Source organism: Geotrypetes seraphini, chromosome 5 (assembly GCF_902459505.1).
Source record: "Geotrypetes seraphini chromosome 5, aGeoSer1.1, whole genome shotgun sequence".
NCBI classification, from domain to species: Eukaryota; Metazoa; Chordata; class Amphibia; order Gymnophiona; family Dermophiidae; genus Geotrypetes; species Geotrypetes seraphini.
The window spans coordinates 48358831-48386500 of NC_047088.1; the positions used below are offsets into that span (position 1 = coordinate 48358831).

A 27670-nucleotide genomic window follows, 5' to 3' on the forward strand; every position below is an offset into this window, starting at 1 on the left:
TGCTGACCAGAAAGTAACACTAACAGCACATTATTTTGGCAGTGTCACCAAGAATCCTGGATAAAGATATTTAAAATGCTGTTAATTTCAGGCTCCGACTGTCCTCAAAAACCCTCATGCAAAAGTTGAAGTGTTAAAGCACCCGAATTCACAATATGCCCGTTCACTGCTCAGCATTCTTGAAGTACAGCACTTTTCAATCTTTGTAAGCATGACCCTATGAGTGCAGCCAAATGGTGCAATCTCCCAGAGATGCAGAATAACGTTTCACCTATGGAGTGCGGGTGTTGTAACCTCCATTTGGATTCCTGACCCGGAGTTTGGGAAGCACTGCTATAGTACAAAAAAGAGCTTTTCTTGCCAGTGTAAACAGGGCAGCCCCATCTTTCACAATAGCTGCAATAGGGGAAAGTGAAGAGCTCATGACCGATGCTGCCGATACAGAAAGCCATCGACTCTGGACATGCTATATACAGCCCTGAGCAAAGCCGCTGGCCATCAGAATAGAAAAATAGCCAGTTCAATGTGTTCTGTGGTTTTATTAGCCCATTTTCTTCTACTTATCTATAATCCCAAATGTGCATTTGGGTATTGCTCACATTTGATATTTTAATCTACACTGCGCAGGGGCTCAGTTTTTCAACACATTCTACAGGTACGAGATCCTTTATCAGAAACCCTTGGGACCAGGCATATTTCAGTTCTGGGCATTTTTATTTTAGAATGGTAATGTTAAGTCAGAAAAAAGGAGCAAGCACAAAACAAGCAAAAAAGAAGGACCAGTGTTCCACAGATGAAACTAGAGACACAAAGAAGAACACAAGTCTCTGGTTGTCCAGGAAAAATGTTTTATTCAAATAGTCAATTTGAAGCAATCTCAGGATTAATTAGGTACAGAATGTGTCACTGAACATACATGTTCACAAAAGCAAGATTCGGACCCTATACGGTCCATGCTTCGGCAAATGGGGTCCTTAAAATAAATTGAAAAAGCTAAAATTAAGAAATGAATTGAAGTTAAACTAAAATTAAGGAAAGACAGACCATAAGGCTACAAATTTTCTAGCCCTCTGACTTGAATTGCACAGAGAACAGGAGAAACACATGCACCTGTGTTGGTTTCAGCATGTGTCATGTCTAGGAAATTGACTACTTCCGATTCACATCAAATTTCAGTTTTCGGAGCTTTTCAGAACTTCAGATAAAGGATTTTGTATCTCTACTTGTTTCTACAGCACTACTAGGCATTCATAGCACTGTAAGTCTAGTGCTTCAGCATTGTGTCAAACATCCAATTGTGTAAAGGTAAAAAAAACAAGAGACGCTCGAGGGTAATAAATCCATTCCTCTCTTGAAAATTTTAAAACAGAAAGAATCCTCTCCCTTTTAGAAAAGCAGGTGCTTGAAGTGTCCAACAGATGTTTACTAGTCACACATAGAAATTGTGACTATGACATTTGTGTAAATATTTCACCAGGACAGTTCAACAAAAACAGATGCGCTCATCACTACTGGTAACTTTATGCTCGTCTGTCATATATGTCAAAAGAGATGAATTAGCAAACAGAGCACAGCAGATGCGTCTGTAAACTAGGCAAAGACCACAAAGCCATGTCATTATGTCAACAAAAGCAAAATCAAACAGTTAATAATAATTTATAACAGAGCAAGCACGCAAGCTACCTGAAGGACTATGGAATAATGTAGAATACCTCTGAAGAACATGAATCCCATATAAAGGGCTTACTGAATTTTATACATATTTAAATGTCTCCCAAATCTAGCATTTTATACAAACATATTCCAAATCACTAAGGGGACAATTTTATACCACTGTGCTTATATGGCAAGCCTATACATAAGTATCTTCTTCTAGGGCCCAAAGTCCTGGGGGAGGGGTGGACATTTATATGAGGAATACACTTCACCTTCCCTATTCACGGTTTTGGGGTCCACGGTTTCAATTATCCATGATTTTTTTTTTTGGGGGGGTAGTATAGTTTAGGGCCTTCCCGCCTCCCTACAGGACTTAAAATATCTAGTAGCGCTATAGATTACTCCTTACCTGGTGGTCTAGCGGGCTTTCAGGGCAGGAGCGATCTTCCTACGCTCCTGCCCCGTGTAGACTATGGGAACTCACGGCAGTCATTTCCTATTAGCGATCTGCACAGGGCAGGAGCGTAAGAAGTTCACTCCTGCCACGAAAGCCCACTAGACCACCAGGTAAGGCCGGGATGCCGGGGGGAAGGCAGGAGGGAGGCGGGGGTGGGTTAGAGCCGGACGAGAAGTTATTTGCGATTTTTCACACTTCGCGGTCCGGCTCTGCCCTTATCCCCCACAAATACCCAGGGAGAAGTGTATTATCATAGCAAGTATAGGACAGTTGACTTGGGAATTGTATATTCAGTGGACAGAAGGAAGGGGGATTTGAGACAGGATGGGAATGTGAGCTTTGGTGACAGGTCAATGACCTGGGATTCTGAAGTTTGGGGGAGGAGGGGGAGCAACTGGAATTTTTGGTTACCTCAGAGGAAGCTATAATAACATAGGCCTCCTCTGTGTCTTAATTTTCTTGGACAATTTATAGCTTGGGGATTTGGAGGTGGAAGGGGAGGGAATTTATTGTCTATCGATGTCCAGTGGTAAAATATTTTGAGTATTGCTTTAGGGTAGATATGAAGGGGAGAAGCTTAAAAACAATGTTGTATGTCAAATGGTTGTCTATAATGTTTTTCAATACAGAACAGAAAAAAAAAAGATAATGCACATTTGTTTATTTATAAAATGGGCTCCTATAAATGACCCTTTCAGGGATGCAAAAATTCACACCTACTCAAAGTTGTAAAAAGGGTCTATGAATGCCCTTTTAAGTGCACATGCATGTTTTACAAAATATTCAGGTACATCACAGTCCCAATCCAGTCCTCTGTACCTCTGATAAAGGTGCCGGTTAGGGAATCCTGGCCTTGGTGCATAGTGTTGTCGGCGGCCACCTTAACAGCAGCTGCTGGTCACATGTTGATCATGCAACGGCACTGGTTACAGAACCGCGCCTCCAGCAAAGGTAGGTGTCGTAAATGAAGAACATTGCTTTGCAGGCCTACATTTATAGCACCTACCTTTGATGCGAATCATGCCTCTATAGGCGCTTTAGATCGTCTAATGCCACTTCCGGAATTAGCCATGCCTACAGTGGTGTTAGGCAGTCTAGAGCGCATACAGAGGCGCAATTCCTGCGCTGATTTATTTAGGCGCCAGTAGGCACCTTGAAACTCGATTAAAAATGTTGTTTAAATGGCTCTTTTTTTTTTTTTTTTTTTAACTGAGCTTGAGCGCCTACCAGTGCCTAAAAATCCACTGCCAATTAGAGAATCTGGGCCTGATTGTATAAAGTAGATGGAATCGTTTTGTCATCTTCTGTATATGTATATACATCACCATATAATTTTATATGAGCCATTTTCCACATTTAAAAAATGTTTTACATACAAAAAAGCTTTAATACTCCATAAATCTGGATTTCATTCCAGTCATGTGATCTTTTCTGCCCTATCACAACACTTGAAGCCCTATAGCTTGTTTCAAAACACTGGACAAGGTTAAACTTATTCTTCATCCAATCAGATTTTTTTTAGGGTGGTGGTGGTGGTGGGGGAGATGGAGAGTTAGGGGTCATTTTATCAAGCCGCGCTAGCGGGGTTAGCACGAACATTTCATAACCCCTGTGGCCGGCTAAAAAACTAACTCCTGCTCAATGCAGGCGCTAGTGGCTAGCGTGGTAGGCGGTTTAACGCGCGTTAAACCCCCTACCCCAGCTTGATAAAAGGACCCCTTAAACTTCCCCATTTCAATGATTTCTCAAACCATGTTAAGAATAAAGCCTAGCATGTGCTTGTTTCACTTCTTTCAGGCTAGTACCAAGCAAGGCATTCACTTGTTATACTCCTATTGAGTTCAGCCATGACAACCAAAGTCCTTAAGGACAGGCCACATACACACTTCATATGACACCTGTTACCGACATATGTAAAAGGGAACCAATGCTTCTTTGTTACAAAAGCCAAATGTTCAGCTTGTCACATAACCCACAAGACACTGTCTCCTAGCAGCTTCAGAAATCTAATCTAAGGCCTCTTTTCAGAGCCTGAGCAAAGAAATGACTTGTATGCCAAGTCTTTTTCTCCCGTAGCTTGTGTAAGGACAGCACAATTTACAAAATATTAAAACTCGGAGATGAATTAACATTCCTGAGATATTCTTTTCCCCCCTCCCTCCTTTATTTAACCAGCCCTGCCCCAGACAGCATGCTAAGGAAAACAAGCTCCATTCCCAAGCCTCTTCCATTGCACCCCCTCGATGAGAGCTAACAGACAATAAGGGTGATAACGTTTCTTCTTCCGCAATGTGGCTAAGCTTCACTGGTTCTAGACTCAAACATCAGGCCAAGCCACCTTATTCTTTGTTATGTTTAAAATGTATCACCACTTTAGTTTATGTTGTGAATCACACTAAACTCTTATATAAATGCGCTGTCACACAAATATATGCACACTTCCTTAGGTATTCTAGAGAAAAACAGGGGTCTCAAGTGCTCACAGCCAGAAGCCTGAGATGTAGAGGCAATACGCTCATCCAACGTTGGTCCCGATGGCATCGGTACCGCTTTTTTCTTGCTCGGTACCTGCGGTGCAGCTCGACGCTCGGGTGAAGTCGATGCCGATGATGAGGAGCGGAGCGCTTCAATGGGAGCGGAGCGCTTACGGGGCCGGCGCGCAGTCTGCAGGACTTGGCTCACTGCTTGCTCGACTGGCGGCCCGAAGACAGTAGGGCTTAGCCGGCTTACCTACTGGTTGCGACACCGGAGATGTAGTTTGCGGTGCCGAAACTATCGGTGTCGGTTTGGAGGAAGTTGCCGACGTCGATACCGGAGGAACTTCCATAGCGGTACCGAACAGGATCCGCTGTTGTATTTGCCGGTTTTTCAAAGTTCTCTTTTGAAGAGAACTACAGCGGGTGCAGGTTTCAGCCCTGTGGTCCGGACCCAGACACTGTAGGCACCACTTGTGCGGGTCGGAAAGAGATATAGGGCGCGCACACCGCTGGCACTTTTTAAAACCCGGTGACGGGGGCATGAATGGAAAAACGGCTGTATCAAAATCGAAGCCCGAGGCTTCGATGGTGCCAACAGGCCCCGCTGGGGCCGATCGCAAAAAAACGAAAATAAAGTGTGTTGTGTTTTTTTTTAACACGAACAAAATAAAATAAGGAAAAGAAAAAATTCTCGAAGAGAATAAACGCGCGAGCGGGAAGGCGAAAAACTGTGAAAAAAATTTCCAACAGCCGTTGGAAACACGCGTCTTCTTAGCTCCGCGGAAACTAAGAAACTGGGGACCGCACGCCTCCGTCGGGCATGAAGGCACTCGCGCACGCGCGGTGCGGCCTAGCTAGAACTTTCTAAAGTTCTTAGAGTGCAATCACTCTAAAATTGTCCGTACCGGGGCTCCGTCGGTGCCGTCACCCATCAGTCAAGAATATGCTGCCTGCTTGTCCTGGGATAAATAGCTGCACAGCGCTAAGGTTACTAAGAGGTACGTTTGGACAATCTGTATTTGGAATATAGTGTGTCCACTTATTGGGTTAATGCTGTCTCCAGGTAGCTCTCATTAGAGCTAGGGTAGTAATTAGTATCTGGTGGTTCATTAAAACAGAACAAAATATAATGAAATAAAATAGAAAATAAAACAAAACAAAACAAAAAGTAAATAGTAACATAAATAATGCAGAGAAGACTTTTAAATATGACAAAGTCCCCATGAGTTATGCCTTGTAGCCTTGTTAAACACAAGTAGTTACAATTATACGTGATGTTGTTAACATAGTGTCTAATCTTTTAATGGAACATAAATTAAGATAAAAGTTGTTTTGCTTTTTCTACAGTGGCCTTTGGCGCTTTCCTGACGAAGCCTCTTGTTAATGTTTGGGTGCGAAACGGAGATCTTCCGTAGACAGACAAAGAGAGGGAGAGAAAAGCTAAGTAATCTTGAATAGAATGGCAAAAGAACTGATTTACACATATTGAAAAGGATAAAAAAATAAAAAAGAATGCAAATACTATAAAATAGAAGCAAATAACCACTAACCATTGGTATAGAGAACATAAACGGGACCGATGATAGCTCACTGTATCAGTCATTAGCTTTGAAGTATATCTCAGGCTTCTGGCTGTGAGCACTTGAGACCCCTGTTTTTCTCTAGAATACCTAAGGAAGTGTGCATATATTTGTGTGACAGCGCATTTATATAAGAGTTTAGTGTTTAAAATGTAACCAGATTTCCAATGACACACTGTTCATGCAACCTTATATTCATTCAGTTAAAAAAAAAAACACCTCATTCAACATTTCTTGGTGTCCTGGAAGAATGAGGATAAAGCATACAGATATGAATCCAAATTATGAGAATACAGGATTATATTCATTAAGTAACACAACAGTTCCAACTAAGCTGGAAGCCAGAAGAGGCCAAGGAAACTGTCAGGCTGAAATAAATATATAATGTACAACCTTTTTATGGAAAAGTTAGGAGCTATGCCAAAGGAAAAATGATAAAAATGTTAAGTATAAGAGTGGGTTCTATTTTATCGACATCAATTAAGATTAGTTATAATTTTTTATTGACCTCTGCCAATTTTAATCTTCCCAGAAGACTGATCATTCCATCCCCCTCTTCCCCATCATCATCCTTTAGCATCCTCTGATCTTGACCCCCCCACGTACCTCCCGACCCATAACTGTAGCATTAATGGAATCATTAGAAACCACATTGGAAGCAGTAAGGGTTGCCACCTCCTGCTCAGGGAGTTAAGGTGCCCCTGAGGCTAAGAAAGCATTTACCATGAAGATAGGAGGTTGCCTGGGGGTGGGGAATCAGGAAGGAGATTGACAGCTGCAAAAGATGGGGGGGGGAGAGGCAGAAGCATCACCCTAATGTTTCAATGAAATAACAAAAACAACAAATAAGAAAATTCATTTTCCACTTGTTTCAAAAGTGATAGCGCATCCCTAGTTCAATTTGCCACCCGTTTACTGCTGAATTTTTGAGTTACAATGACGGTTTCAAGAGAATTACCACTTCAGCTTGCAATGCTATAATCTGCAAAATACAACAGAAAACAGCAGAACTATCTCCACTAACTGCAGCAGTACCATCTCTTCCACTCCTCCATCAAAGGTGGTCAAGATGGCTGTGGCTATTTAAACACTATCCGGTCAGCCAATCAGGATCTTAGGCAGAGATCTCAAAACAATAACACCCATTCATTCAATTTTCATCTTCAGTCCAAGTGGGCAATGAGCAATATTTAAAATGACAAAGAACAACACTGAATATTTTTACAGAATTCTGTGAACATGGAGATTGAGTGGATGCTATTGTTTTGAAATCCGGTTGGCTGGCTGATTCAATGGGATAGTATTTAAACTGAATAAAGATGCAATCATCTTGGCCACCCTGATGGAGAAATGGGAAAGATGTGATTGCTACAGGGAGTGGGATATTTCTGCTGTTTTAAGGAATATGTATTCTTCATGCTACAATCTCAATGTTTTCTATTATCTTGCAGATTATAGCATTGCAAATTGAAACAGAAGGGGTTATTCCCTTGAAACAGCCAGTTGGTCAAAACATGAATGCATGCTGGGTTGGTGATTGCCACAGCTTCCTTTTGAAAGTGAATCAATGCGCAAGGTGGTTGAATTATTTTTGAATAATGAATGATTTGATATTTAAAAAGGAAAAGGGATCAATGAAGAATATTATAGCCTAATGCTCTGAGAAGGAGAAAGTTTTGAAAGGCTACAGACTCCTATGATCCAAAAATATATGCATATATGTATATATAGAATGCATTCAAGTACTTATAATACATAATGTTTTTAAGTGTTTCCGGAGCAGTTTCCTGAAGCTATTGGGGTGTATTGTCTTTCGATAACACTCTAAGCCAGGAGGAGGACCGAAGGAACAAGCAGCAGTAAGAGTCCTCTTGGAGAGAACTGTAAGTGATCTGATTAAGGCTCAGAGACCTGTTTCTTATATTACATCTGAGGCTGTTACAGAAAGAACTGCCATGGTGACATTAGAAGCACGTTGGGACGCTGTGCAGGGCATTAACTCCTCTTTAAATAAGTTTCTTAACGACCATACTAAAGATAACAGTTCTTTCAGAAGCACAAACTCAAGTTGTCGACCACTATGCTTTGGAATTAGGATTCTTAAAACCCAAGATTCAGACTATGGAGAGTTGTGAAACTGCCTTAATTAAAGATAAGATATATATTCAATACAGGCTGGGAGTACCTGGAAAATCAAGTTAGAAGGCACAATTTAAGATTTTTGACCTTTCCAAAATCTCCGCTTATTTCTTCAGTTGATATGGTTAAACGATATTTTGTGGAAACTTTGAAGATTCCATCTGATTCAGTTCCACCGAAAACAAGGTCTCAGTTTATAGTGAGCCCCAACAATGTTAATGACCCTATTTCTCAGAGTAAGGAGAGAATTTAATATCTTTTCTGGAATCTTCTTTGGAAATAATTACACAGAGGGCAATTATGGTAGTAACTTTGCCCTGGAACATGACCGCAATAGTTTTCTTAAAAGCTTCCTTTAGATTTCTTGATGCATTGTTTTTTTTGGGCTCAAAAATTAGATCTTGCTAGAAGTATGCAAATGAAGCAGAATGCCTTTTTGGTCCTTAGCTCTAGGGTTTTTGCCCCGTGGCTGAATTTGTTTTATGTTTTCCTTATATCTGTTTGGTGACTCTTGAGGACAATCATTTTCAATTTTTTGATCCCAAGCAATTGGATGATTTTTTAAAGCCTAGAGAGGATGTTAATGTAATTGCATAGGAACCTTATCGTCAATGGCTTGGGTTGGTTTTGATCTGGAAATCTCAAAGGTTTAAAATATTTCCTTTATTTATTATGTATATCTTTGATCCACTTCTTCACTTGTGGACAATTTAATAAGGGTTTATTTTTTCTTTGTTAATATGTTAATTATATACAGGATTATTATTATTTCTAGATTTCTGTATATCTCCATGGATAGGTGATATGTTAAAATTGGAAAAGTGATAAAAATAAAACACAATGTTTTGAAGTGAATGTGGGAATAGGTATTAGTCAGTAAAAGATATATTTTGACCACGTTCCGAGTCTGATTTTGCCAATGTAAATACTCTGAAAGAGAACTATGGTACAAAATATTAATTAATACTTTAGAATAGGGGTTCCCAACCCAGTCTTCGGGACACATCCTTCCAGTCAGATTTTCAAGATATCCACAACGAATGTACATATTATGGAGGTAGTGCAGGCAAATTTAGCTCATGCATATTCTTTATAGATATCCCAAACACCTGACTGGCTGTGTGGGTCTCAAGGATTTGGTTGAGAATAGAGAATGACACGGGCACAAATTTTTCTTTGTCCCCACGGAAACTCATGTTTTGCTTGAGGTGGGATGGGAAAACACATAGCATAGAGCAGGGGTGTCTAACCAAGGCCCACCGCCAGGTCAGGTTTTCAGGATTTCCCCAATTAATTTGCACGAGATTTGCGTACTAACCCAACTGGATTGCGGCCCTCGAGGATAGATGTTGGACAACCCTGGCTCAGAGCAAGGATCCTAATATTTTTGGGCAGGCAGTCTTATTATTCTAGTAAAGCAATGTTACTTACCGTAACAGTTGTTATCCAGGGACAGCAGGCAGCTATTCTCACTAGTGGGTGATGTCATCAGACAGAGTCCCGGTACGGACGTCTCACAAGCACGTGTTGCTTGTAGAAACTTAAAGTTTCTAGATGCCCGCACCGCGCATGCGCCGGTGCCTTCCTACCCGGAGATCCGGGCGTGTCTCCTCAGTTCAGGTAGCTAGCCTGAGAAGCCAACCCAGGGGAGGTGGGTGGGACGTGAGAATAGCTGCCTGCTGTCCCTGGATAACAACTGTTACGGTAAGTAACATTGCTTTATCCCAGGACAAGCAGGCAGGTATTCTCACTAGTGGGTGACCTCCAAGCTAACCTCAGTGGGATGGAGGGGGAGTTGGCGACTTAAGAGAATAAATTTTTCAATACTGTTTGGCCAAACTGTCCATCCCGTCTGGAGAGGGTATCCAGACAATAATGTGAGGTGAATGTGTGAACCGAGGACCAGGTGGCAGCCTTGCAAATTTCCTCAATTGGTGTTGATCTGAGGAATGCTACTGAGGCTGCCATTGCTCTGACCTTATGGGCTGTGACCTTACAAGGAAGTGATAATCCAGCCTGGGCATAGCAGAAAGAGATACAAGCCGCCATCCAATTAGAGATGGTGCGCTTTGATACGGGTCTTCCCAACTTGTTAGGATCGAAGGAGACAAAAAGTTGAGGAGTGGTTCTGTGTGGCTTGGTGCGATCCAGGTAGAAAGCCAAGGCACGTTTACAGTCTAGAGTGTGAAGGGCCGATTCTCCGTGGTGAGAATGAGGCTTAGGGAAGAATACTGGAAGTACAATGGATTGGTTGAGATGAAATTCGGAGACCACCTTAGGCAGGAATTTCGGGTGAGTGCGGAGGACCACCTTGTCATGGTGGAATACTGTGAATGGTGGGTCCGCCATCAATGCCTGGAGTTCGCTGACTCTGCGAGCGGACGTAAGGGCTACAAGGAAAAGCACTTTCCAGGTGAGATACTTCAGAGGGGCCCTGTTGAGTGGTTCAAACGGGGGCTTCATGAGGTGGGAAAGGACTACATTGAGGTCCCAAACTACTGGGGGTGGTTTGAGAGGAGGGTTAACATGGAAGAGTCCTTTCATAAATCTGGCGACCACCAGATGGGCCGAGAGGGGTTTCCCTTGTAGAGGCTGGTGGAACGCCGCAATAGCGCTCAGGTGGACTCGTATGGATGTGGACTTGAGCCCAGATTGAGATAGGTGTAGGAGATAGTCCAGCACGGAGGATAAGGAAGCTCGCTGAGGTTCCTTTGACTTAGAAACACACCATGAGGAGAATCTGGTCCATTTCTGGGAGTAGCTTTGTCGAGTGGCGGGCTTCCTGGAAGCTTCCAAGACCTCCCTCACTTCTTGTGAGAATTGGTGAGGGGTTACGTTGAGAGGAACCAAGCTGTCAGGTGGAGAGACTGCAGGTTGGGATGAAGTAGTGATCCTTGATGTTGAGTAAGTAGTGAAGGAAACACTGGAAGTGGTACTGGTTCCCTGCTGCTGAGTTGAAGTAGGAGGGAGAACCAAGGTTGTCTGGGCCACCGAGGAGCTATTAGAATCATGGTGGCCCGTTCGAGTTTCAGCTTGACCAGAGTCTTCTGGATCAGCGGAAATGGTGGGAACGCATATAGAAATCGTTTCCCCCAGTTCAGTAGAAAAGCATCTGCCTCGAGGCGATGAGGAGTGTAGATCCTGGAGCAAAACTGAGGCAGTTTGGCGTTGTGGGGAGCCGCAAAGAGGTCTATCTGAGGCGTCCCCCATTGCGTGAAGATTTGGTGAAGGGGGTTGGAATGGAGAGTCCATTCGTGCGGTTGTAGCAGACGGCTTAGTTTGTCTGCTAAGACGTTGTTCTCCCCCTGGATGTATACTGCTCTGAGTAGGGCGTTGTGGCGCACCGCCCAGTCCCAGACTCGTAGAGCTTCCTGGCAAAGGAGGGCCGAGCCCGTGCCTCCTTGCTTGTTGATATAATACATGGCGGCCTGATTGTCTGTGCGAATGAGGATTACCATGTCGTGGAGTAGGTGTTGGAAAGCTTGGAGCGCATTGAAGATGGCTCTGAGTTCCAGTAGATTGATTTGGTGTAGTCTTTCCGCACTGGTCCAGAATCCTTGGGTGCGGAGACCCTCCAGGTGGGCCCCCCATGCGTAATTCGACGAATCGGTTGTGAGAACTTTCTGATGGGGGGGAGAGTGCATCAGCAAACCTCTGGATAGATTCGAAGAGGTCATCCACCAAAGTAGAGACTGCCGAAGAGCAGGTGTGACTACGATGCGTTTGGATAGTGGATCGGATGTCTGATTCCACTGTGATGTCAGGGTCCACTGGGGGATCCTGAGGTGGAGTCTGGCAAAGGGTGTCACGTGTACTGTGGAGGCCATATGGCCCAGGAGCACCATCAGTTGTCTCGCCGGTAGGGTTTGGCGAGTAGCCACCGACTGGCAGAGATGAAGAAGAGACTCCATGCGTTGCCGGGGCAGGAATGCTCGGAGTCGGGTGGTGTCCAGGACCGCTCCGATGAAGGGGAGGGACTGGGTGGGTTGTAGATGAGACTTGGAGAAGTTGATCTCGAAGCCCAAATTCTGGAAGAAGTAGGTTGTAGCCAAGGCCGCCGAAGTGACCTCTGGGGCTGACGGGGCCTTGATGAGCCAGTCGTCGAGGTATGGAAACACCTGTAGACCCCTGTCCCGGAGTGCTGCGGCCACTACCACCAGGCACTTTGTGAAGACTCTGGGGGACGAAGATAGGCCGAATGGTAGCACTCGATACTGTAGGTGCAGATTTCCCACCCGAAATCTGAGGAACTTTCGGGAGGCCGGGTGAATGGGGATGTGAGTGTAGGCCTCCTTGAGATCCAGGGAGCATAACCAGTCGTTCTGCTCGAGGAGGGGGTATAGAGAAGCCAAAGTCAACATGCGAAACTTCTCTTTGACCAGGAACTTGTTGAGGGCCCGAAGGTCTAAAATGGGTCGCAGGTCGCCCGTTTTCTTCGGGACGAGGAAGTACCGGGAGTAAAACCCTCGGTTCAATTGGTCTGACGGGACCGGCTCGACAGCCCGAAGCTGAAGTAAGGTTTGGACTTCCTGAAGAAGAAGGGCGGTCTGCGTCGAGCTTGAAGGATACTCTCTTGGAGGATGGTCCGGGGGGACCCGGTGGAATTGAAGAGAGTATCCTTCTCTTATGATGGAGAGGACCCATAGGTCCGTGGTTATGGCCTCCCATCGGTGGTAAAAAAGATGGAGGCGGCCCCCTATGGGAGAGGCCGAGGTTATGCTCCCGGGAGGGGCGTCAAAAGGGCTGGGGAGCCTTAGGTACAGCCGGTGGCTGAAGTTTTTGCTGAGACTTCTGGGGAGGTTGTCTCTTCGCAGGCTGTCTCGCAGCAGGCGTTTGTCTGGGCATGTAACGCCGCTGGTAAATCAGGGGTGGCCTGGAAGGTCGAGACTGTTGAGGTTTGGGTTTGGGCCGTAGGATGGATTGAAAGGATTTTTCATGATCCGACAGCTTCTTGGTAACAGTTTCGATAGACTCATCGAACAGGTCAGCTCCAGCACATGGTACGTTGGCGAGTCTGTCCTGTAGGTTGGGATCCATATCGATAGTACGGAGCCATGCCAGGCGACGCATAGCTACCGCGCTTGCGGCGGCGCGTGCCGAGAGTTCGAATGCATCGAAGGAGGATTGCATCAGCTGGAGGCGTAATTGGGAGAGGGAGGCTACCACTTCCTCGAACTCGAATCGAGCTTGGTTGTCTATGAACGGAGTGAACTTGCGGAGCACCGGCAAGAAGAACTCCAGATAGGAAGAGAAAAAGAAGTTGTAGTTTAGCACCCGTGACGCCATCATGGAGTTTTGGTAGAATTTTCTACCAAATTTGTCCATCGTTCTCCCCTCTCGGCCCGGCGGTACAGAGGCGTAGACCTGGGAGGGATGAGAGCGTTTAAGGGAGGACTCGACCAGTAGGGATTGGTGGGAGAGTTGAGGGCCCTCGAACCCTTTATGGTGCACGATGCGGTATCGAGCATCGAGTTTGCTGGGGATCGCCGGTATGGAATACGGCGTTTCGAAGCACTGCATGAAGGTCTGGTCCAGTAATTTATGCAAGGGGAGCCGAAGCGACTCCGTTGGAGGGTTAGGTAAATGCATGGTGTCCAGATACTCTTTGGAGTATCTGGAGCCCGTGTCAAGGGTCACATCCAGATCATCCGCCATTTGTCGGAGGAATGATGAGAAGGACAATTGTTCCGCCAGCGTCGGTCTGTGGGACGGGCTGGAGGAGGATGAGGCCTCCAGGTCCGTGGACATCGGGGAGTGACAAGGAGAATCGGGCACCGGTGTCTCCTCGTACTCCGGGCCCCTCGGAGGGGACACCTCTGATGAGGAGTATCCCCTACGTTGCAGTTTTTTCTGCGGTGACACCTCCGAATGGCGTGAGGAGTGCCAGGATGAGTGTCTCGATCGGTGCCCGTCTCGGTGGCGGGACGGGGATCGGGATCGTCTGTGCATCGCAATGTCTCCCGAGGCCCCCAAGTGGATAGGGCTGGAAGCGGTGGATCGTAACTGGGTTTGCGATGCGGGTTCTTGCGATGCTACCCAAGTCTGGTAAGGAGTACGGAAGAACTCTTCCTGACTATGCCCAGGGCTTCGAGTATCGATCAGAGGTCTGGTCCCATGTTGGCGCGGAGGCGTAATGGGTTCTAATGGCGGCATATCGGTAAGCGAGGCTTGCCGCGTGGGCATCGCCGCCCTCCCCCGTTCGTCCTCGTCGGTTGTCGAGGTCGAACGGTGTGGGGGAGGGGGAGGGGGCGGACCGCCCCTTTGGATCGGTACCGGGAGGTCACCCTGTATGGCAGCGATGAGCCCGGGTCCGATGGTCTGCATGAGCTCAACGAATTGAGCTTCCAGCACGGACCGTAGCGAAGCCGATAAGGAGGGATCCGCACCGAAAGAGGGTCCTCCTGCACGGACATCGCGCTCCTTCGAGGCCGAGTGCTTCTGCTTAGTAGCTTTCGGCACTTTGATGACCATTGGTGGCACTGTGGAAGGAAGAGGTACCTGAACCGAGGAGACCGGGGCAGGCACCGACGTCGAGCTCGTGGATGGTGTCGGGGCGAGCGATGCCGGTTTCACCACGCTCGATGCAGGAGGGGTCGATGCCGGTTTTGCCCGAACCGGGGAGGTATCGGATGAAGTGGAGGCTGAGGGATCCTTAGCTGCGTCCATCTTGAACATCGATTCCCACAATAGGCAACGCCGCTTGAATGAGCGTGCCGTAAGGGTAGAGCAAGGCCTGCACGATTTCGGAATGTGGTCAGGGCCCAAACACTGCAAACAGCGCCAGTGAGGGTCCGTGAGTGAAATCGCGTGTTGGCACTTGCTGCACTTTTTAAACCCGGTGATTGGCCGGGACATAGGCCGGAAAATCTCCGCCGCGAGGTCGAAGCCAGTGGGCCTGAGCCACGTGGCCGGCCCGTTCGACCCGCCGGAGGAAATAATCTTCTTTTTTTTTTTTACCGAAAAGAAAAGAACTGTTAACTGTAATTAAAAGAAAGCGAAAACGCGGACAAGGAAGGCAAATTTAACTGAATTCAGCTAGCGCATGATGAAGTTGAACTTCTCAGCTCCGCGGAAAAGAAAGAACTGAGGAGACACGCCCGGATCTCCGGGTAGGAAGGCACCGGCGCATGCGCGGTGCGGGCATCTAGAAACTTTAAGTTTCTACAAGCAACACGTGCTTGTGAGACGTCCGTACCGGGGCTCTGTCTGATGACATCACCCACTAGTGAGAATACCTGCCTGCTTGTCCTGGGATAATAACCTATATCCAAGTAAATCAGACTTGTCCTGGGGAAACCCCCAGCTAGTCAGGTTTTCAGGATATCCACAAAGAATATTCACATGACGGATATAAATGCAAAAAGAGGCAATGCATGCAAGTCTATTGCATGAATATTCACTGGCTGACTGGGGCTCTCCCAGAACAAGTCTAAATTACTAGAATACAGGATTTCACTAGAGCAGTGGTTCCCAACCGTGTCCTGGAGGACCACCAGCCAATCAGGTTTTCAGGATAGCCCTAATGAATATGCATGGAGCAGATCTGCATGCCTGTCATCTCTATCTCAAAACCTAACTTGGCTGGTGGTCCTCCAGGCAGGTTTGGGAACCACTGCGCTAGAGGAATTAACTAGCTCCAAAAAAGTAGCAGGATCTCAGTATAAGTTCAGACAATATACTGGGGAAATGACCGACAGCCCAATTCAAACTTGGTGATGAAAAATTCACCAGTTTAACAATGCTGCCTCTAGATAACAGGGATGACAGCGAGACTAGATAGATGGATATGCAAACAGACCAGAGACAGATAAAGACCAGGGAATTAATATCATGAATACAGCCTAGGGCAGGGGTAGGTAATTCCAGTCCTCGAGAGCCACAAGCAGGTCAGGTTTTCAGGATATCCACAATAAATATGCACGAGATAGATTTGCATCTCAAGGAGGCACTGCATGCAAATCCATCTCATACATATTCATTTGGGACATCCTGAAAACCTGACCTGTTCTCGAGGATCGGAATTGCCTACCCCTGGTCTAGGGTCGATATTCTTCATTACATGGCCCTGGGGCCAATACCAGTCCCCCCACTAACCTTAGAGGCTCTTTAGTTTGCTTGTCTCCGTACTACATACGTCCCCCTTACCCTGTCCAGTGTCTCTCCAGACCAACCAGCCTTGATTTCCTTCAAGACTGGGTGATTCTCAGTGAGTTACAGAACCTACAAAATTTCCATGCTACTCTCACAAGACTTGTGTCAACATTAACAAAAAGTTTTGCCATCACATAGATCAAGCTCATCGAGAGCCATATGATGCTGGAAGAAATTCAAACATCAGTCCCCGATGCAGCAAAACTCTGGGAAAGAACACAGCTTGGAGGGATTGGGGGGGACAGAATGAAGGTAGCTGGAAGGAGTGGAGTCTGATTCAGAAGCAATTTTGGGTGGAATTTGAGTCGGTAGAAATGTACTTACTCCAACTTCAAAAGAAAAATAAAAAGCTTTACAACACTGTAATATATGGTAAAGATATCCTTTCATACTTAGATATATATTTTTTTAGGCCTGGATCTAAAAAGGACTGGCAAATATAACTTATTTTTACAAGTACTTTAGATCGAGTCAGACAGTAGAAAAATAGTGTCAAAGTCAAAAGGTTGATGCACCGACTCCACAGCCTTTGGGGGAGAAAAAAAAAAGACTAGAGATCCAACTTCATTTTATTTACTGATGTTACTCCAAGTGGACAGCCTACATCAGTGAAGAACTACCCCTGCACCCACTAGGCACCGTCCATTTTATCCTGGTCCTGCAGGATAAAATGGAGGTAAAGTTTAAATCTTTTTTGCAACATGGTACCCATTTCAAAAGCAGTGAAAAATCACTGATCTAGGTAGTCAAAGTCTAGACTTGCAAGCCCTACAGGCAAATCTAGATAATATAGCCAATGCAAAAACTTTTATCAGGCCATAATCTTTTCAAGAAAGCACCTTTGCACTGAGCACTGTTTTGTCTAAAATATTACCCTATTACCATACAATGTGTGACCATCTCTGGTGCAAAAAGGTGACTATTGTCACCAGAAACAAAAACAAAAAATGAGGTTTTAATGAATTCTGTTAGAGCAAAATCATTTGTAACACAACAGTGCAAACCTCATCCTTCTATGCAGGGGAAAAAAAAAAAAAAAACACACACACACACACCACTGGAGTTATAAAAGTTCAAGCAAGTAGCTTTTGTAGACTGTTTATAGGACTCATGAAATGAAATAAAATTGTCCATTCTCAACATATTGGATCTGCTACTAGACACTTTTTCCCCAGAGACAGTCACCTAATTAGTTCCAAAACAGTCCTAGTGACGAATCCTAGTACAATCCCCTTTGTACACAGATGGAAACTGAGAAAACCAAGTCTGCCACTATTTTGTGAAGAGTCTGGGAGGACGGAAGGGAAGGAGGAAACAGCCTTGGGAAAGGGACAGCAAAACATTTAGAAATAAGAGCTGGCCACTTTTTCCCAACAGTCAGACTTTCCTCTATTCTGTCCAAAGGAAAATAAAACTGGCATTCAGTCTGTCGAGACAGAAAGAGCAGCACATCCAAAAGAGCAGGGGTGCACAACTCCAGCTCCCTCGAGGGCCGAATCCAGTCGGGTCTTCAGGATTTCCCCAGTGAATTTGCACGAGATCTATTTGCCTGCACTGCTTCCATTGTATGCATATTGATCTCATGCATATTCATTTGGGAAATCCTGAAAACCTGGCCTGACCAAGGCTGAAGTTGTGCACCCCTGCAAAAGAGCACGAGTTCTAATTAAATCTTTGCACAGTTGCCACTATTGTTAAATATAACCACCACTGTACTCCAAGTTTATTAAAAATTTGATATACTGCCTTAAAATTGTCAAAGCGGTGTACATTACAATAAAATTATAAAATTCAATTATACAGTACTCCCCCAATATTCGCAGGGGTTCCGTTCCAGGGAACCCCATGAATGTCGAGAAATCACGAATATGATTTTTAGGCAGGGGAGATAGGAGAGGGCAGCTGGAGTGCTGGCGAGTGAAGGAAATCACTCGCTGTATGCTCCAACCCGCTTCTTCCTGCACTAAAGTCAGGCCTCACCAATCAGGAGCTGCTTTGACACGCAGCTCCTGACTGGTGAGGCCCGAATTTAGTACAGGAAGAGGCGGTCGGAGCATACAGCGAGTGATTTCCTTCACTCGCCGGCGCTTCGGCTGCCCTCTCCTGCCTCTCCAGCTGCCCTCTCCTGCATCCCCTATGCGATCGGAAAATACCGTGAATGACCGGGATCGCGAATTCGCAGGGGAGTACTGTATATCAATTACATATCATTAAGACGAAACATAAGGGAAGGGAGGTAGAACTACAATCGTTTTAAGAGGAGAGGGGATAATACGATAGGATAGGGGAGCTATGCTCTACCTTAGTTATTAAATTATCTGTGTAAGATCAGAGGTATCCTCTTTCTTTTCCTCGGGTAGAGGATCATAAATTATACTCCCAAGTCGTGCCCTCTCCTCCTCCATTCTTTAGCAATCCTGAGCGAGAGCCGCCGCTTGTCCATCAGACAAGTGACAGAGAATCTGGCCGCCTTGACAAAAGACTGAGTGCATCCGTTTGGGATGACTAAACATTTGCCAATTACTTAGAATCAGATGATTTATCTTAAAGCATTTTTAAATTGCGAGAAATTATTTTGGCAGCTGGTCATCCACATTTGTTCACACAGTGGAGAAACAATGCAAAAAAGTGATGCAGTTGACAGCAAAGGATAAAGTGGAATACACTGGGACACACATTCAAGCTTTACTGGTTTGTACTCAACTTAGGATCTAGATATGTAATAAACTCCAGGGGTTTCCCCACCCACCCCAGCTTGATGGAGCTATTAAGGTTGAGATAAGACACTAAAGAATGACATGGGATGGTTTCCCGCAGTTATCCGCGGGGACGGGAATGGTGATGAATTATGTTACCGTTTCATTCCAAGTTTATTTATAGTTTAATTTACCAACCATCTACATGTATCTGACCAGTATGCAATGTTAAAAATATTAAAATAAATGTATGGGGACAAATATTTAAACAAAATGGGGACAAAGACATGGACATAACTGGACATGAAAGGAGTAAGGGGTAAGGAAAGTTGATAATCATAAAAATAAAAATAAAGGAGGGTACCAGGGGGAAGGGGGAAACAACATGGAATGGGGGTCATTTCATAGAAGCGGTTCTTTATAATTAAAAAAAAAAAAACACAAAAAAAACCGATGCTGCGATTGAGAAGTGGTTACTATCTTGTATTGTGGAATGCGCGTCTTCGAATAAAAGTCATTCTGTCTTCCCAACAAGCTTTGCAGTTAAAACACACCAGTGACACAAATCTAAGTTCCGACAAATTTAGGTGCAGTAGTCACCCACAAAAAAACTGAGTGGTTTCTAATAAGTTGGTATCGCCCCAGCTCCCCACAGTCTACACTTTCACCAAGTAAGACTTCATTTCATTATCCTCGGTTTTGTCCTCATCACCTTTACTTTCCAAGAAAGGAAGGGCGAATTGTTTGCAGTACTGCAACCATCCAATCCTATCTCTGCTAGTAACACGGAACAAGACAGTAGACAAGGACTATTAGGTCCATATCTACACTTCCCACGTCATTTCTTATTTTCCCTTCACTTCTGCACAGTTAGGAATCCTCTATGTTTATCTGAAGTTTTCTGAATTCTGTTCTCTCTCCTCTCTGCCGGAGCCGGTACCTGTATCTTCAGAATTCCCCAGACTCTGCTCACTTCATCGCCACCTTCGCGTGCTTCCTTCAAGTAGGAAGTCCTGCTGGAACAGCTTTGATAATACTGGAACCCTAATTGTCACAAAAGAAACTCAAATCCTAGTTCAAAAATAAAGCACTTTATTGTGGCATGGGGGAGTCTATGTACAGCTAGTCCTGACTCCACCATTAATAAGGAAAGTCCAGCCACTAAACAAAGTTCAACAGAGCTCACCAAACAAAAAAGAGCTCAATTATCGCCTTAACTCAGGTAAGTAAAGAAAATATTACATAGTCCAAAAGTCATTGTTGTTAGCTGGTTCCAATAACGTTCACACAAAAATGCTGCTGCCATAAAACTCCACTAGTGTACATTTTCTGATGTGCTTTTAGGATGGAAGGTCGCAGTATAATGCAGAAGCAAAACCTAATCAAACTGGTTTCCAAGATAGCCACACATGGAAGGACCATGTGCATGTAATCTTTTACATTCATTGTGCTATTCTGAAAACTATTGTTATTTAATTTTCTATACCATTCTTCCAAGGGCGCTCAGAACAATTGACATGAATTTATTCAGATACTTAAGCATTTTCCCTAGACTGTTAGGTATGCCTCCAAACCCAAGGCATCAATGCAATAAGGCAGTGTTCTTCAATGCAAGGCCTGGGGGACAATGGCAGCCCCCACTGTGTGTGTGTGTGGGGGGGCCTCTATTCTGCCTCTCTACTGGTGCTCATGACAGAATGGAGAAAGTGGATGAAGGGAAGAGCTGCCCGCCTAAAGGACAAAAGAGAACATATTTGAAAAATGCTCGCAACGTTGAGGATATATCCCCCAAAGAAGTTTGAAGGTGTACTGGGGGGAGGGGGGAGGAGACTGTCTGACACACCCTGGTTAGTAGTGTCATGGTCCTGTATGGGAAAATATTTAGCAGCTCTCCTTTAGCTTAATAGAACCCAAAGTGGCCTCAGCTTAAAAATTAATGACTTCAGTAAGGATTACATTTAACTAAGCTTCAGCAAACAGCTTTCAAGCACGAGCTCTTAAAAAACTTTTACTCCCAAAGCAGTAAACTAATGGCATGCAAAATATCTCTGCATTTAAGTGTGCTTTTTTTCTGATAATACAAAGGGCAATCTCTGTGCTAAAAGTAGAGATGTCTCCCTCAGCAAGTGGGACTTCATAACCCCTGCCCCTTACCCCACCTCATAAATTTTTCCCTTAGTTTTATTTAAAATAAATTACATTCCACTCATGTACAATTCTCCGCAGATAACAAGAAAAAAATCAACCTACCTTAAAAACCATATCACATGATTTAAAAAAAAATTACCATAAGAGCTCAATAAAGGGTCAGACATCACACAATGCATACATAGCACCAATGATAACTGTAAGTGAAGGCCTTTCTCACTATGCATGACTCATCAGAAAGCTTTTTTGAACATGCTTTCAACTGCTTACAAAAAAGACCACACCAGCTGCTCTAACTTCCACAGCAATGCATGAAAACACTGGCATGAAATTCACCCAAATCCACTGTATGGAAATATGGTACATGCAGTCAGTTCTTATCTGTAGAGCGCGAGGCGATAAACAGGAGCATTGGGAACTCAAGCTGTGCGAGGGAAATAGAATTCCTGGAGGCTGTGGGAGACTGCTTCATGGAACAGCTTGTTAAAGAATCAATGCGAAGGGATGCCACTCTCGACCTAATCCTTAACGGGCTAGGAGGACCTGCAAAGGAAGTGGCAGTAGTAGGACCACTAGGAAACAGCAATCACAACCGGTACAAATTAGAAGTAAGAACATCCAGAGTGAAGAGAACCACAGCGACGACGCTCAACTTCAGGAAAGGGAACTATGACGCTATGAGAGCAGTGGTGAAAAAGAAACTCAAAAATTGCTCAAAACGGATGGAGACCGTAGAGAAAGCCTGGTCCCTATTCAAGGACACGGTGCTGGAAGCACAAAACCTTTACATTCCCAGGTTTAGGAAAGGGTGGGAAAAAAAAAAAAATTGAACAAAAGACCCGGTATGGATAACAAATGAAGTAAAGAGGGCGATAGGTGACAAAAAAAAATCGTTCCGAAAATGGAAAAAGGACCAAACCGAGGAAAACCGGAAAAAAACCACAAAAAACACCAGAAAGACTGTCACCGAGTAGTTAGGAAAGCAAAGAGAGAATACGAGGAGAGGCTGGCTGGGGAAGCAAGAAACTTCAAAATGTTCTTCAGATACGTTAAAGGGAAGCAACCGGCGAGGGAGGAAGTAGGACCGTTGGATGATGGAGACAGAAAGGGGGTGGTAAAGGAGGAAAAGATAGCTGACAGGTTAAACAAGTTCTTCTCGTCGGTCTTCACGAGCGAGGACACATCAAATGTACCAGAACCCGAAGAGATCATAAGTGGAGATCAAGAAGAAAAACTGGCGCATATAGAGATAAGCCATGAGGAGGTCCTCCAACAGACAGACAGACTGAAAAGCGACAAATCACCGGGCCCGGACGGAATCCACCCAAAGGTTCTAAAAGAGCTAAGAAACGAAATAGCGGAAACTCTTCGACAAATTTGTAACTTGTCCTTGAAAACTTGGACGATCCCGGAAGACTGGAAAATAGCAAATGTCACACCTATCTTTAAAAAGGGATTAAGGGGTGACCCAGGGAACTACAGGCCAGTAAGCCTGACTTCAATCCCAGGCAAGATGATGGAGGCACTGATAAAGGACAGCATCTGTGAGCACATAGAAAAGAATAGACAACTGGAGACAAGCAGAGAATCGCGAAAAAACGCTCATCTCCAGTTAATCTTGGCTTATTGCTCAAGACAAGTCTTTTGCCTTAAGTCCTTTTTATTATTATTCTTGCATTTTAACACCAATTGGATCCCTGAGGAAGGCGTGCTTGCCGAAACACAGACCATGTAGGGTCCGGTTGGACTATTTACATTTGGATTTTATTGTGAAAAGTAAAAAATCATTTACAGAACATCTTATCTACAGTCTTTTTTTGTTTTTCTCATTGGATTTATTTTACGGTGGACTGCTGGGTCTCTCTTTTGTTTTTTGTTGTGCTTAAACCTGCAACTTCATAAGCCATTTTTAAAATTTTGTTTATGAGGGATTGACCTTACAACAAGGATGCACCAGGAAGGGGAAGGCCTGCCGGCAGGACCAGTGAGCATCCCTCCTGCTGGGTCTTCTAAATAAAGATACGGGGTTGTTGGGAGGCTGTGTGACCAGGTGGGGGGACCTGAACTGTGACAGGAGGGAGTGGGCACCCCCCTGACAATTTTTTTAAAGTACGGGGAGAATGGGGTCTCAGCATCAGAGTGGAGGTGATGGCTGGTCTTCAGACTGAGTGGGGGGAAGAGAAGGACATACATCCTGCAGGGCTCCCCCACCCCAGGAGCTGCCCTGCTTGACCCTTTCCTTTACGTTCCTGGAAGGAGGAAGAGGGAGAGATGCTAGATGGGAGAGCAGTTTATGAAAATGGGAAAGATGGTAGAGGGAGAGAACGAGAAATTGGGAAGGGGCCGGAAGGAGAAGAATTTGATGTTCCCCCTCCTTAATTTCTGCCCTGGGCCCCAACAGGTCTAACACCAGCCCTGCTTAAGAGTCCTGCTCCCCGCAAACCCTCCACATCGGAGCAGGTAGTCTCCCTCCCCCCATAGAGCTGCTAGTGCTGTTGCTGTGGCGAGAGGCACGTCCTGTAACAAGTCAGCTGGCTGGCACCTCTCTTCCTCCTCAGTGTGCCGCAGCACACAGTATGCGATACACTGCTCTAAAGTCACCATTAAAATCCTGTGAGCTGTTGTAGTGGAGGTAAATTTCCCATTCTAGATGACAAACGATGCTCCAAAAACTTTGCATACAAATGAGGTCCACGGAAATACCATCCAATCAGTCTTTGGAGAAAGCGATTGACATGTGCAGAATAGTTCATGGGAAAAGACATGTGTGCAAGCGCCAGGAACAGCTACCTCTTAGGCACGCAAATCAGAGGCATGCCTTATTGTAGCGCATCGTAAGCCCAACAGAGGAGTCGTGAGGATAAGAGGTCAATAATTCAGCCTTGGGTGTAAAATTCAAGATAGATTTTACTGGCTGTTTACTACTGCATAGTTTCAAAGACTGAACACTGACAGTGTTTCGGCGTCTATGCCTTTGTCAAGAGTCTCAAAGGCTTATTACTCTAGCACAGGGGTGTCCAATCTTTTGGCTTCCCTGGGCCGCATTGGCCGCAAAAAAATGTTTCTGGGGCCGCGCAAACGCTGCAGCAAGACCGAGGAGGGAGCCGGCAAAACGGCAAACACCCAGGGACAGCAGAAGAAAACACTGCATTCTCGACATGGGCGGCACAAAATACTTCAAGGGGCCACAGGTTGGACACCCCTGCTCTAGCACATAAATAGAGCATTCAACATAGGTCAATGTAAGGAACGAACAGAGCTTTGCTTTGGACACCAGTTACTGCTCTGTGCACTCCTTACACCATGCAATCGGCAGCCCCAGTCCTGCAAGTATATAATTTTATCAAACACGCCTGAGATGTGTCTTTTAACATAAGCAGCTCAACAGTTCCGGACCTGCCAGTAATTTTGGAGCATTAAAGGACGGCGCTTATTTGTTTATCGCGCGGCAATGTCTGGGCATCGCCAAGCATGCTCATTTTAATATTTATGAGCTCACTGTAATACAATTATCAGAAGCTGCAACAATGTACAGAAAAGGGCGCGCAGAGCCATTTTGTGCATTGCAAGCTAAAATACTTCAACACTAAACCATAACTGGTTGACCAAATGCACTGTGACTTTACAGCATCACAGGGCCTTAGTGCCACCAGTGGAATGGGACAGGAAATGGTGTTTGACTCAAAACCACAAGAGCCAGGTTTCAAATGTCTCTCCTCCCTTACCAAAGTCGACATGCTCTCCCTAAATTGCTGTTTCAGTCATGCTTTATATAGCCCGACTTAAGCTTTAAACAAATGTTGGAAGTCTAGATGCCAGTCACAATGTTTCAAACTAGCACATTTTTTAATCCAACGATTTTCGGTTTCTTGCTACTTCAGGAGGGAAAGAAGAGAGAAAAAAAAAAAAAAAATCACACAAAAGATCTCCTAAAAAGTATTGTGCAATTTGTTTGTGCTGGAAGTATTTTCAGGCATTAAGTTCTACAAGACCTTTTGACAAACGTTTTCTCTGTAGAATTTTACAGTCATTTTAAAGTTTTTTTTTCCTCTCTCCTTGCTCCCGAATTATTGCTTCCGTTAAGATTTCCCCGTCTCCTAACCCTTGAGAATGATATGCCGACTCCAATTTTTTTTTTTTTTCCTTATTCAGAGAACGGAGGTCTAGAATCAAAGAAAACTGCAACACGCACTGGGAAATGCAATAAAACGCTGGAAAAGGTCACACTCCTAATTCTCGAAAGTGTTTTTGTACTATGCGCAAAGTCTCTCGTTAAACTGACAGATGTTTACGCATAAACCGTTTTAGGTAGAACCATTACTTTCCTAATTCACTTTTTTGGAGAATTGCTCAGAAAAAGGAAAAGACTGGGAAAAAAAATAAACCCCGCCTGCTGCAGCTTCCTCTGTCTGGGATTAGGTTGCTGCAGGAGGCCAGGATCCTACCCCGATCCCAAATCCAAGAGGGTCATTCGGGACCTATTTACCAAAGATTCCTATTATTCTATATCTATCGATTTATATTTAAAAAAAAAAAAAATTCCTAAATCAGGCGATGACCCCTGGCTTAACTGCTGAATGAAAACGCCAGCAAGAGCAAAAGCGCAGCGCCTGCCTCCCACTATCCCCACCTCCGCCCCAGGGAGGCCACCGAGATCAAGCAGACAGCAGCGCACGCAAGGGCAAGACGGCGAGCGCGAGGCAACCCTCGCGAACGCACGCGGAGCGGTGGGGGGAAGGGAGGACGCCACTGACCACAAAGCCCTCCTCAAGGTTTGCTTACTCACCGCCAGGTAGTCGCGCTGCTGCATCATCATCCCGGGGTCCGAAAGAAGGCGCAATCGAATAATGCTCAGTGCCGAGCGGGTCGCTGGACTATTTTGCCCCAGGTTAAAGCGCTTCCAGTGATCCCCTTCTGGAAAAATGAATGCGCACGGCCAGACGAGCAAACGGATGCCGGGTTTTGGGGTTTCTTTTCTCTCGCTAACATCTAAATGCAAGCTAATTAAAAAACATTAACCGTCATGGCTAAAACCTTGACTGAACAAACATCGATTGGAAAAAAATAATAATAATTTTTAAAAAAAAGCAACAGGAGTCATGGAACAAGCCACACGGTTCTAAACCAACGGAGAGGAGTGAACTACCAAGTACCAAAGTATACAACTATTTTGCTAGCAAGACCAGAAGATCCCAGCCGGGGGTTGGACGTTTTCCCACCCCCCTATCACAGTCCAAATCCCGTTACCAGGCCACAGAGAACCGGCCACACAGAGCACAAAAAGGCGAAAAGTAAGACCATGCGTGCACTTACTGCAACTTTCTCTCCCCGCACGCAAGGCGCTCTTGCATCCGCCCGCAGCAACATCCAAACTCGGCCAACTTCCCGCAGCTCTGCGGCTCCGGCCCGTGCCAGCTCAACCTCAGACCCTCCTAAGGAAGGGCCGGGCCCGACTGCTGCAACCTCCCAGGTGTCCGCCCAGTCCAACGTGGGATTGGGTGGGGACGCTGTCAATCATCAGCCCGGCGGGAGGGCGCAAGGTGGACTGGGAGGGGAGTTGATAAACAACTGCGGCACACTAGCTCTTGGGTAGTTGCAGATGTGTGTGAACTGCTGGTTGCCAGACGGCAGCCTGTAGCACGATTGCATGCTGAAGGTTGGTGATCAAGTTTGCGGCTCTGGTGGCTTTGCTTTTGAAAAAGGGAGTGTAGAACAGTTAGTTAAAGATTCTGCTCTTCCTGCCCCTGAGGCAGTAGAGCCTCTGGTGGTATGTAATAGAGAATGACATGGGGGACATATTTGTCTCCGGCCCCGCAGGAATTCAATTTCCCCGTCCCCGCAAGTTTTGTCGCTGGTAGAGAATTTTTTTAAAAAGCCAGTCATTCTCCAAAAAATGCTCATGTAAATGAGGTTGGCAGAGAGTAAGAAGACGTGCTAAATTTGCATGTGCCCAGAAGGAAAAGGGATTGGGACTTGTGTACTGCATTTCCTGTAGTTATACAACCATAGGCAAAGCAGTTTATATATATACAGGTACTTATTTTGGTACCCCTAGCAATGGAGGATTAAGCCCAAATATTCTATAAATGGTGCCTTAAGTTAGGCACTCTACCAGCATCTAACTTAATTGGTAAAGCCATTTAAAAATTATTTTAAAATCGTTAAAAAATCTGTAGTTGCCTACCGATGCCTAGAAAAATGGTGCCTTCATGGCATCTGTAGAGGCACTACAATGCCTACAGTCAAAGTAAACATAGTTAGTGCCTTAGGCTTTCTAAGGCACCTCCATACATGCGATTTTCATCAAAGGTAGGTGCAGGGAATGTAGGCCTTTATTTTTTTTATTTAAATTTTCCATACTGTTCT

General features: G+C 45.1%; 1 protein-coding gene across 2 annotated transcripts in view; it reads right to left on the reverse strand.

Moving 5' to 3' along the window:
• PLS3 (plastin 3) overlaps window positions 1-26778 on the reverse strand; it is a 163901-nt gene extending 137123 nt beyond the window's left edge. The window contains exon 1 of one of the 2 annotated variants that reach the window (XM_033945394.1): window positions 26618-26778. The gene's annotated coding sequence lies outside the window, so the exon portion shown is untranslated. Of the gene's footprint in view, window positions 1-26090; window positions 26148-26617 lie in introns of those variants that run through there. The other variant, XM_033945396.1, reaches the window with a different exon arrangement.
• Window positions 26779-27670: the final 892 nt, after the last annotated feature.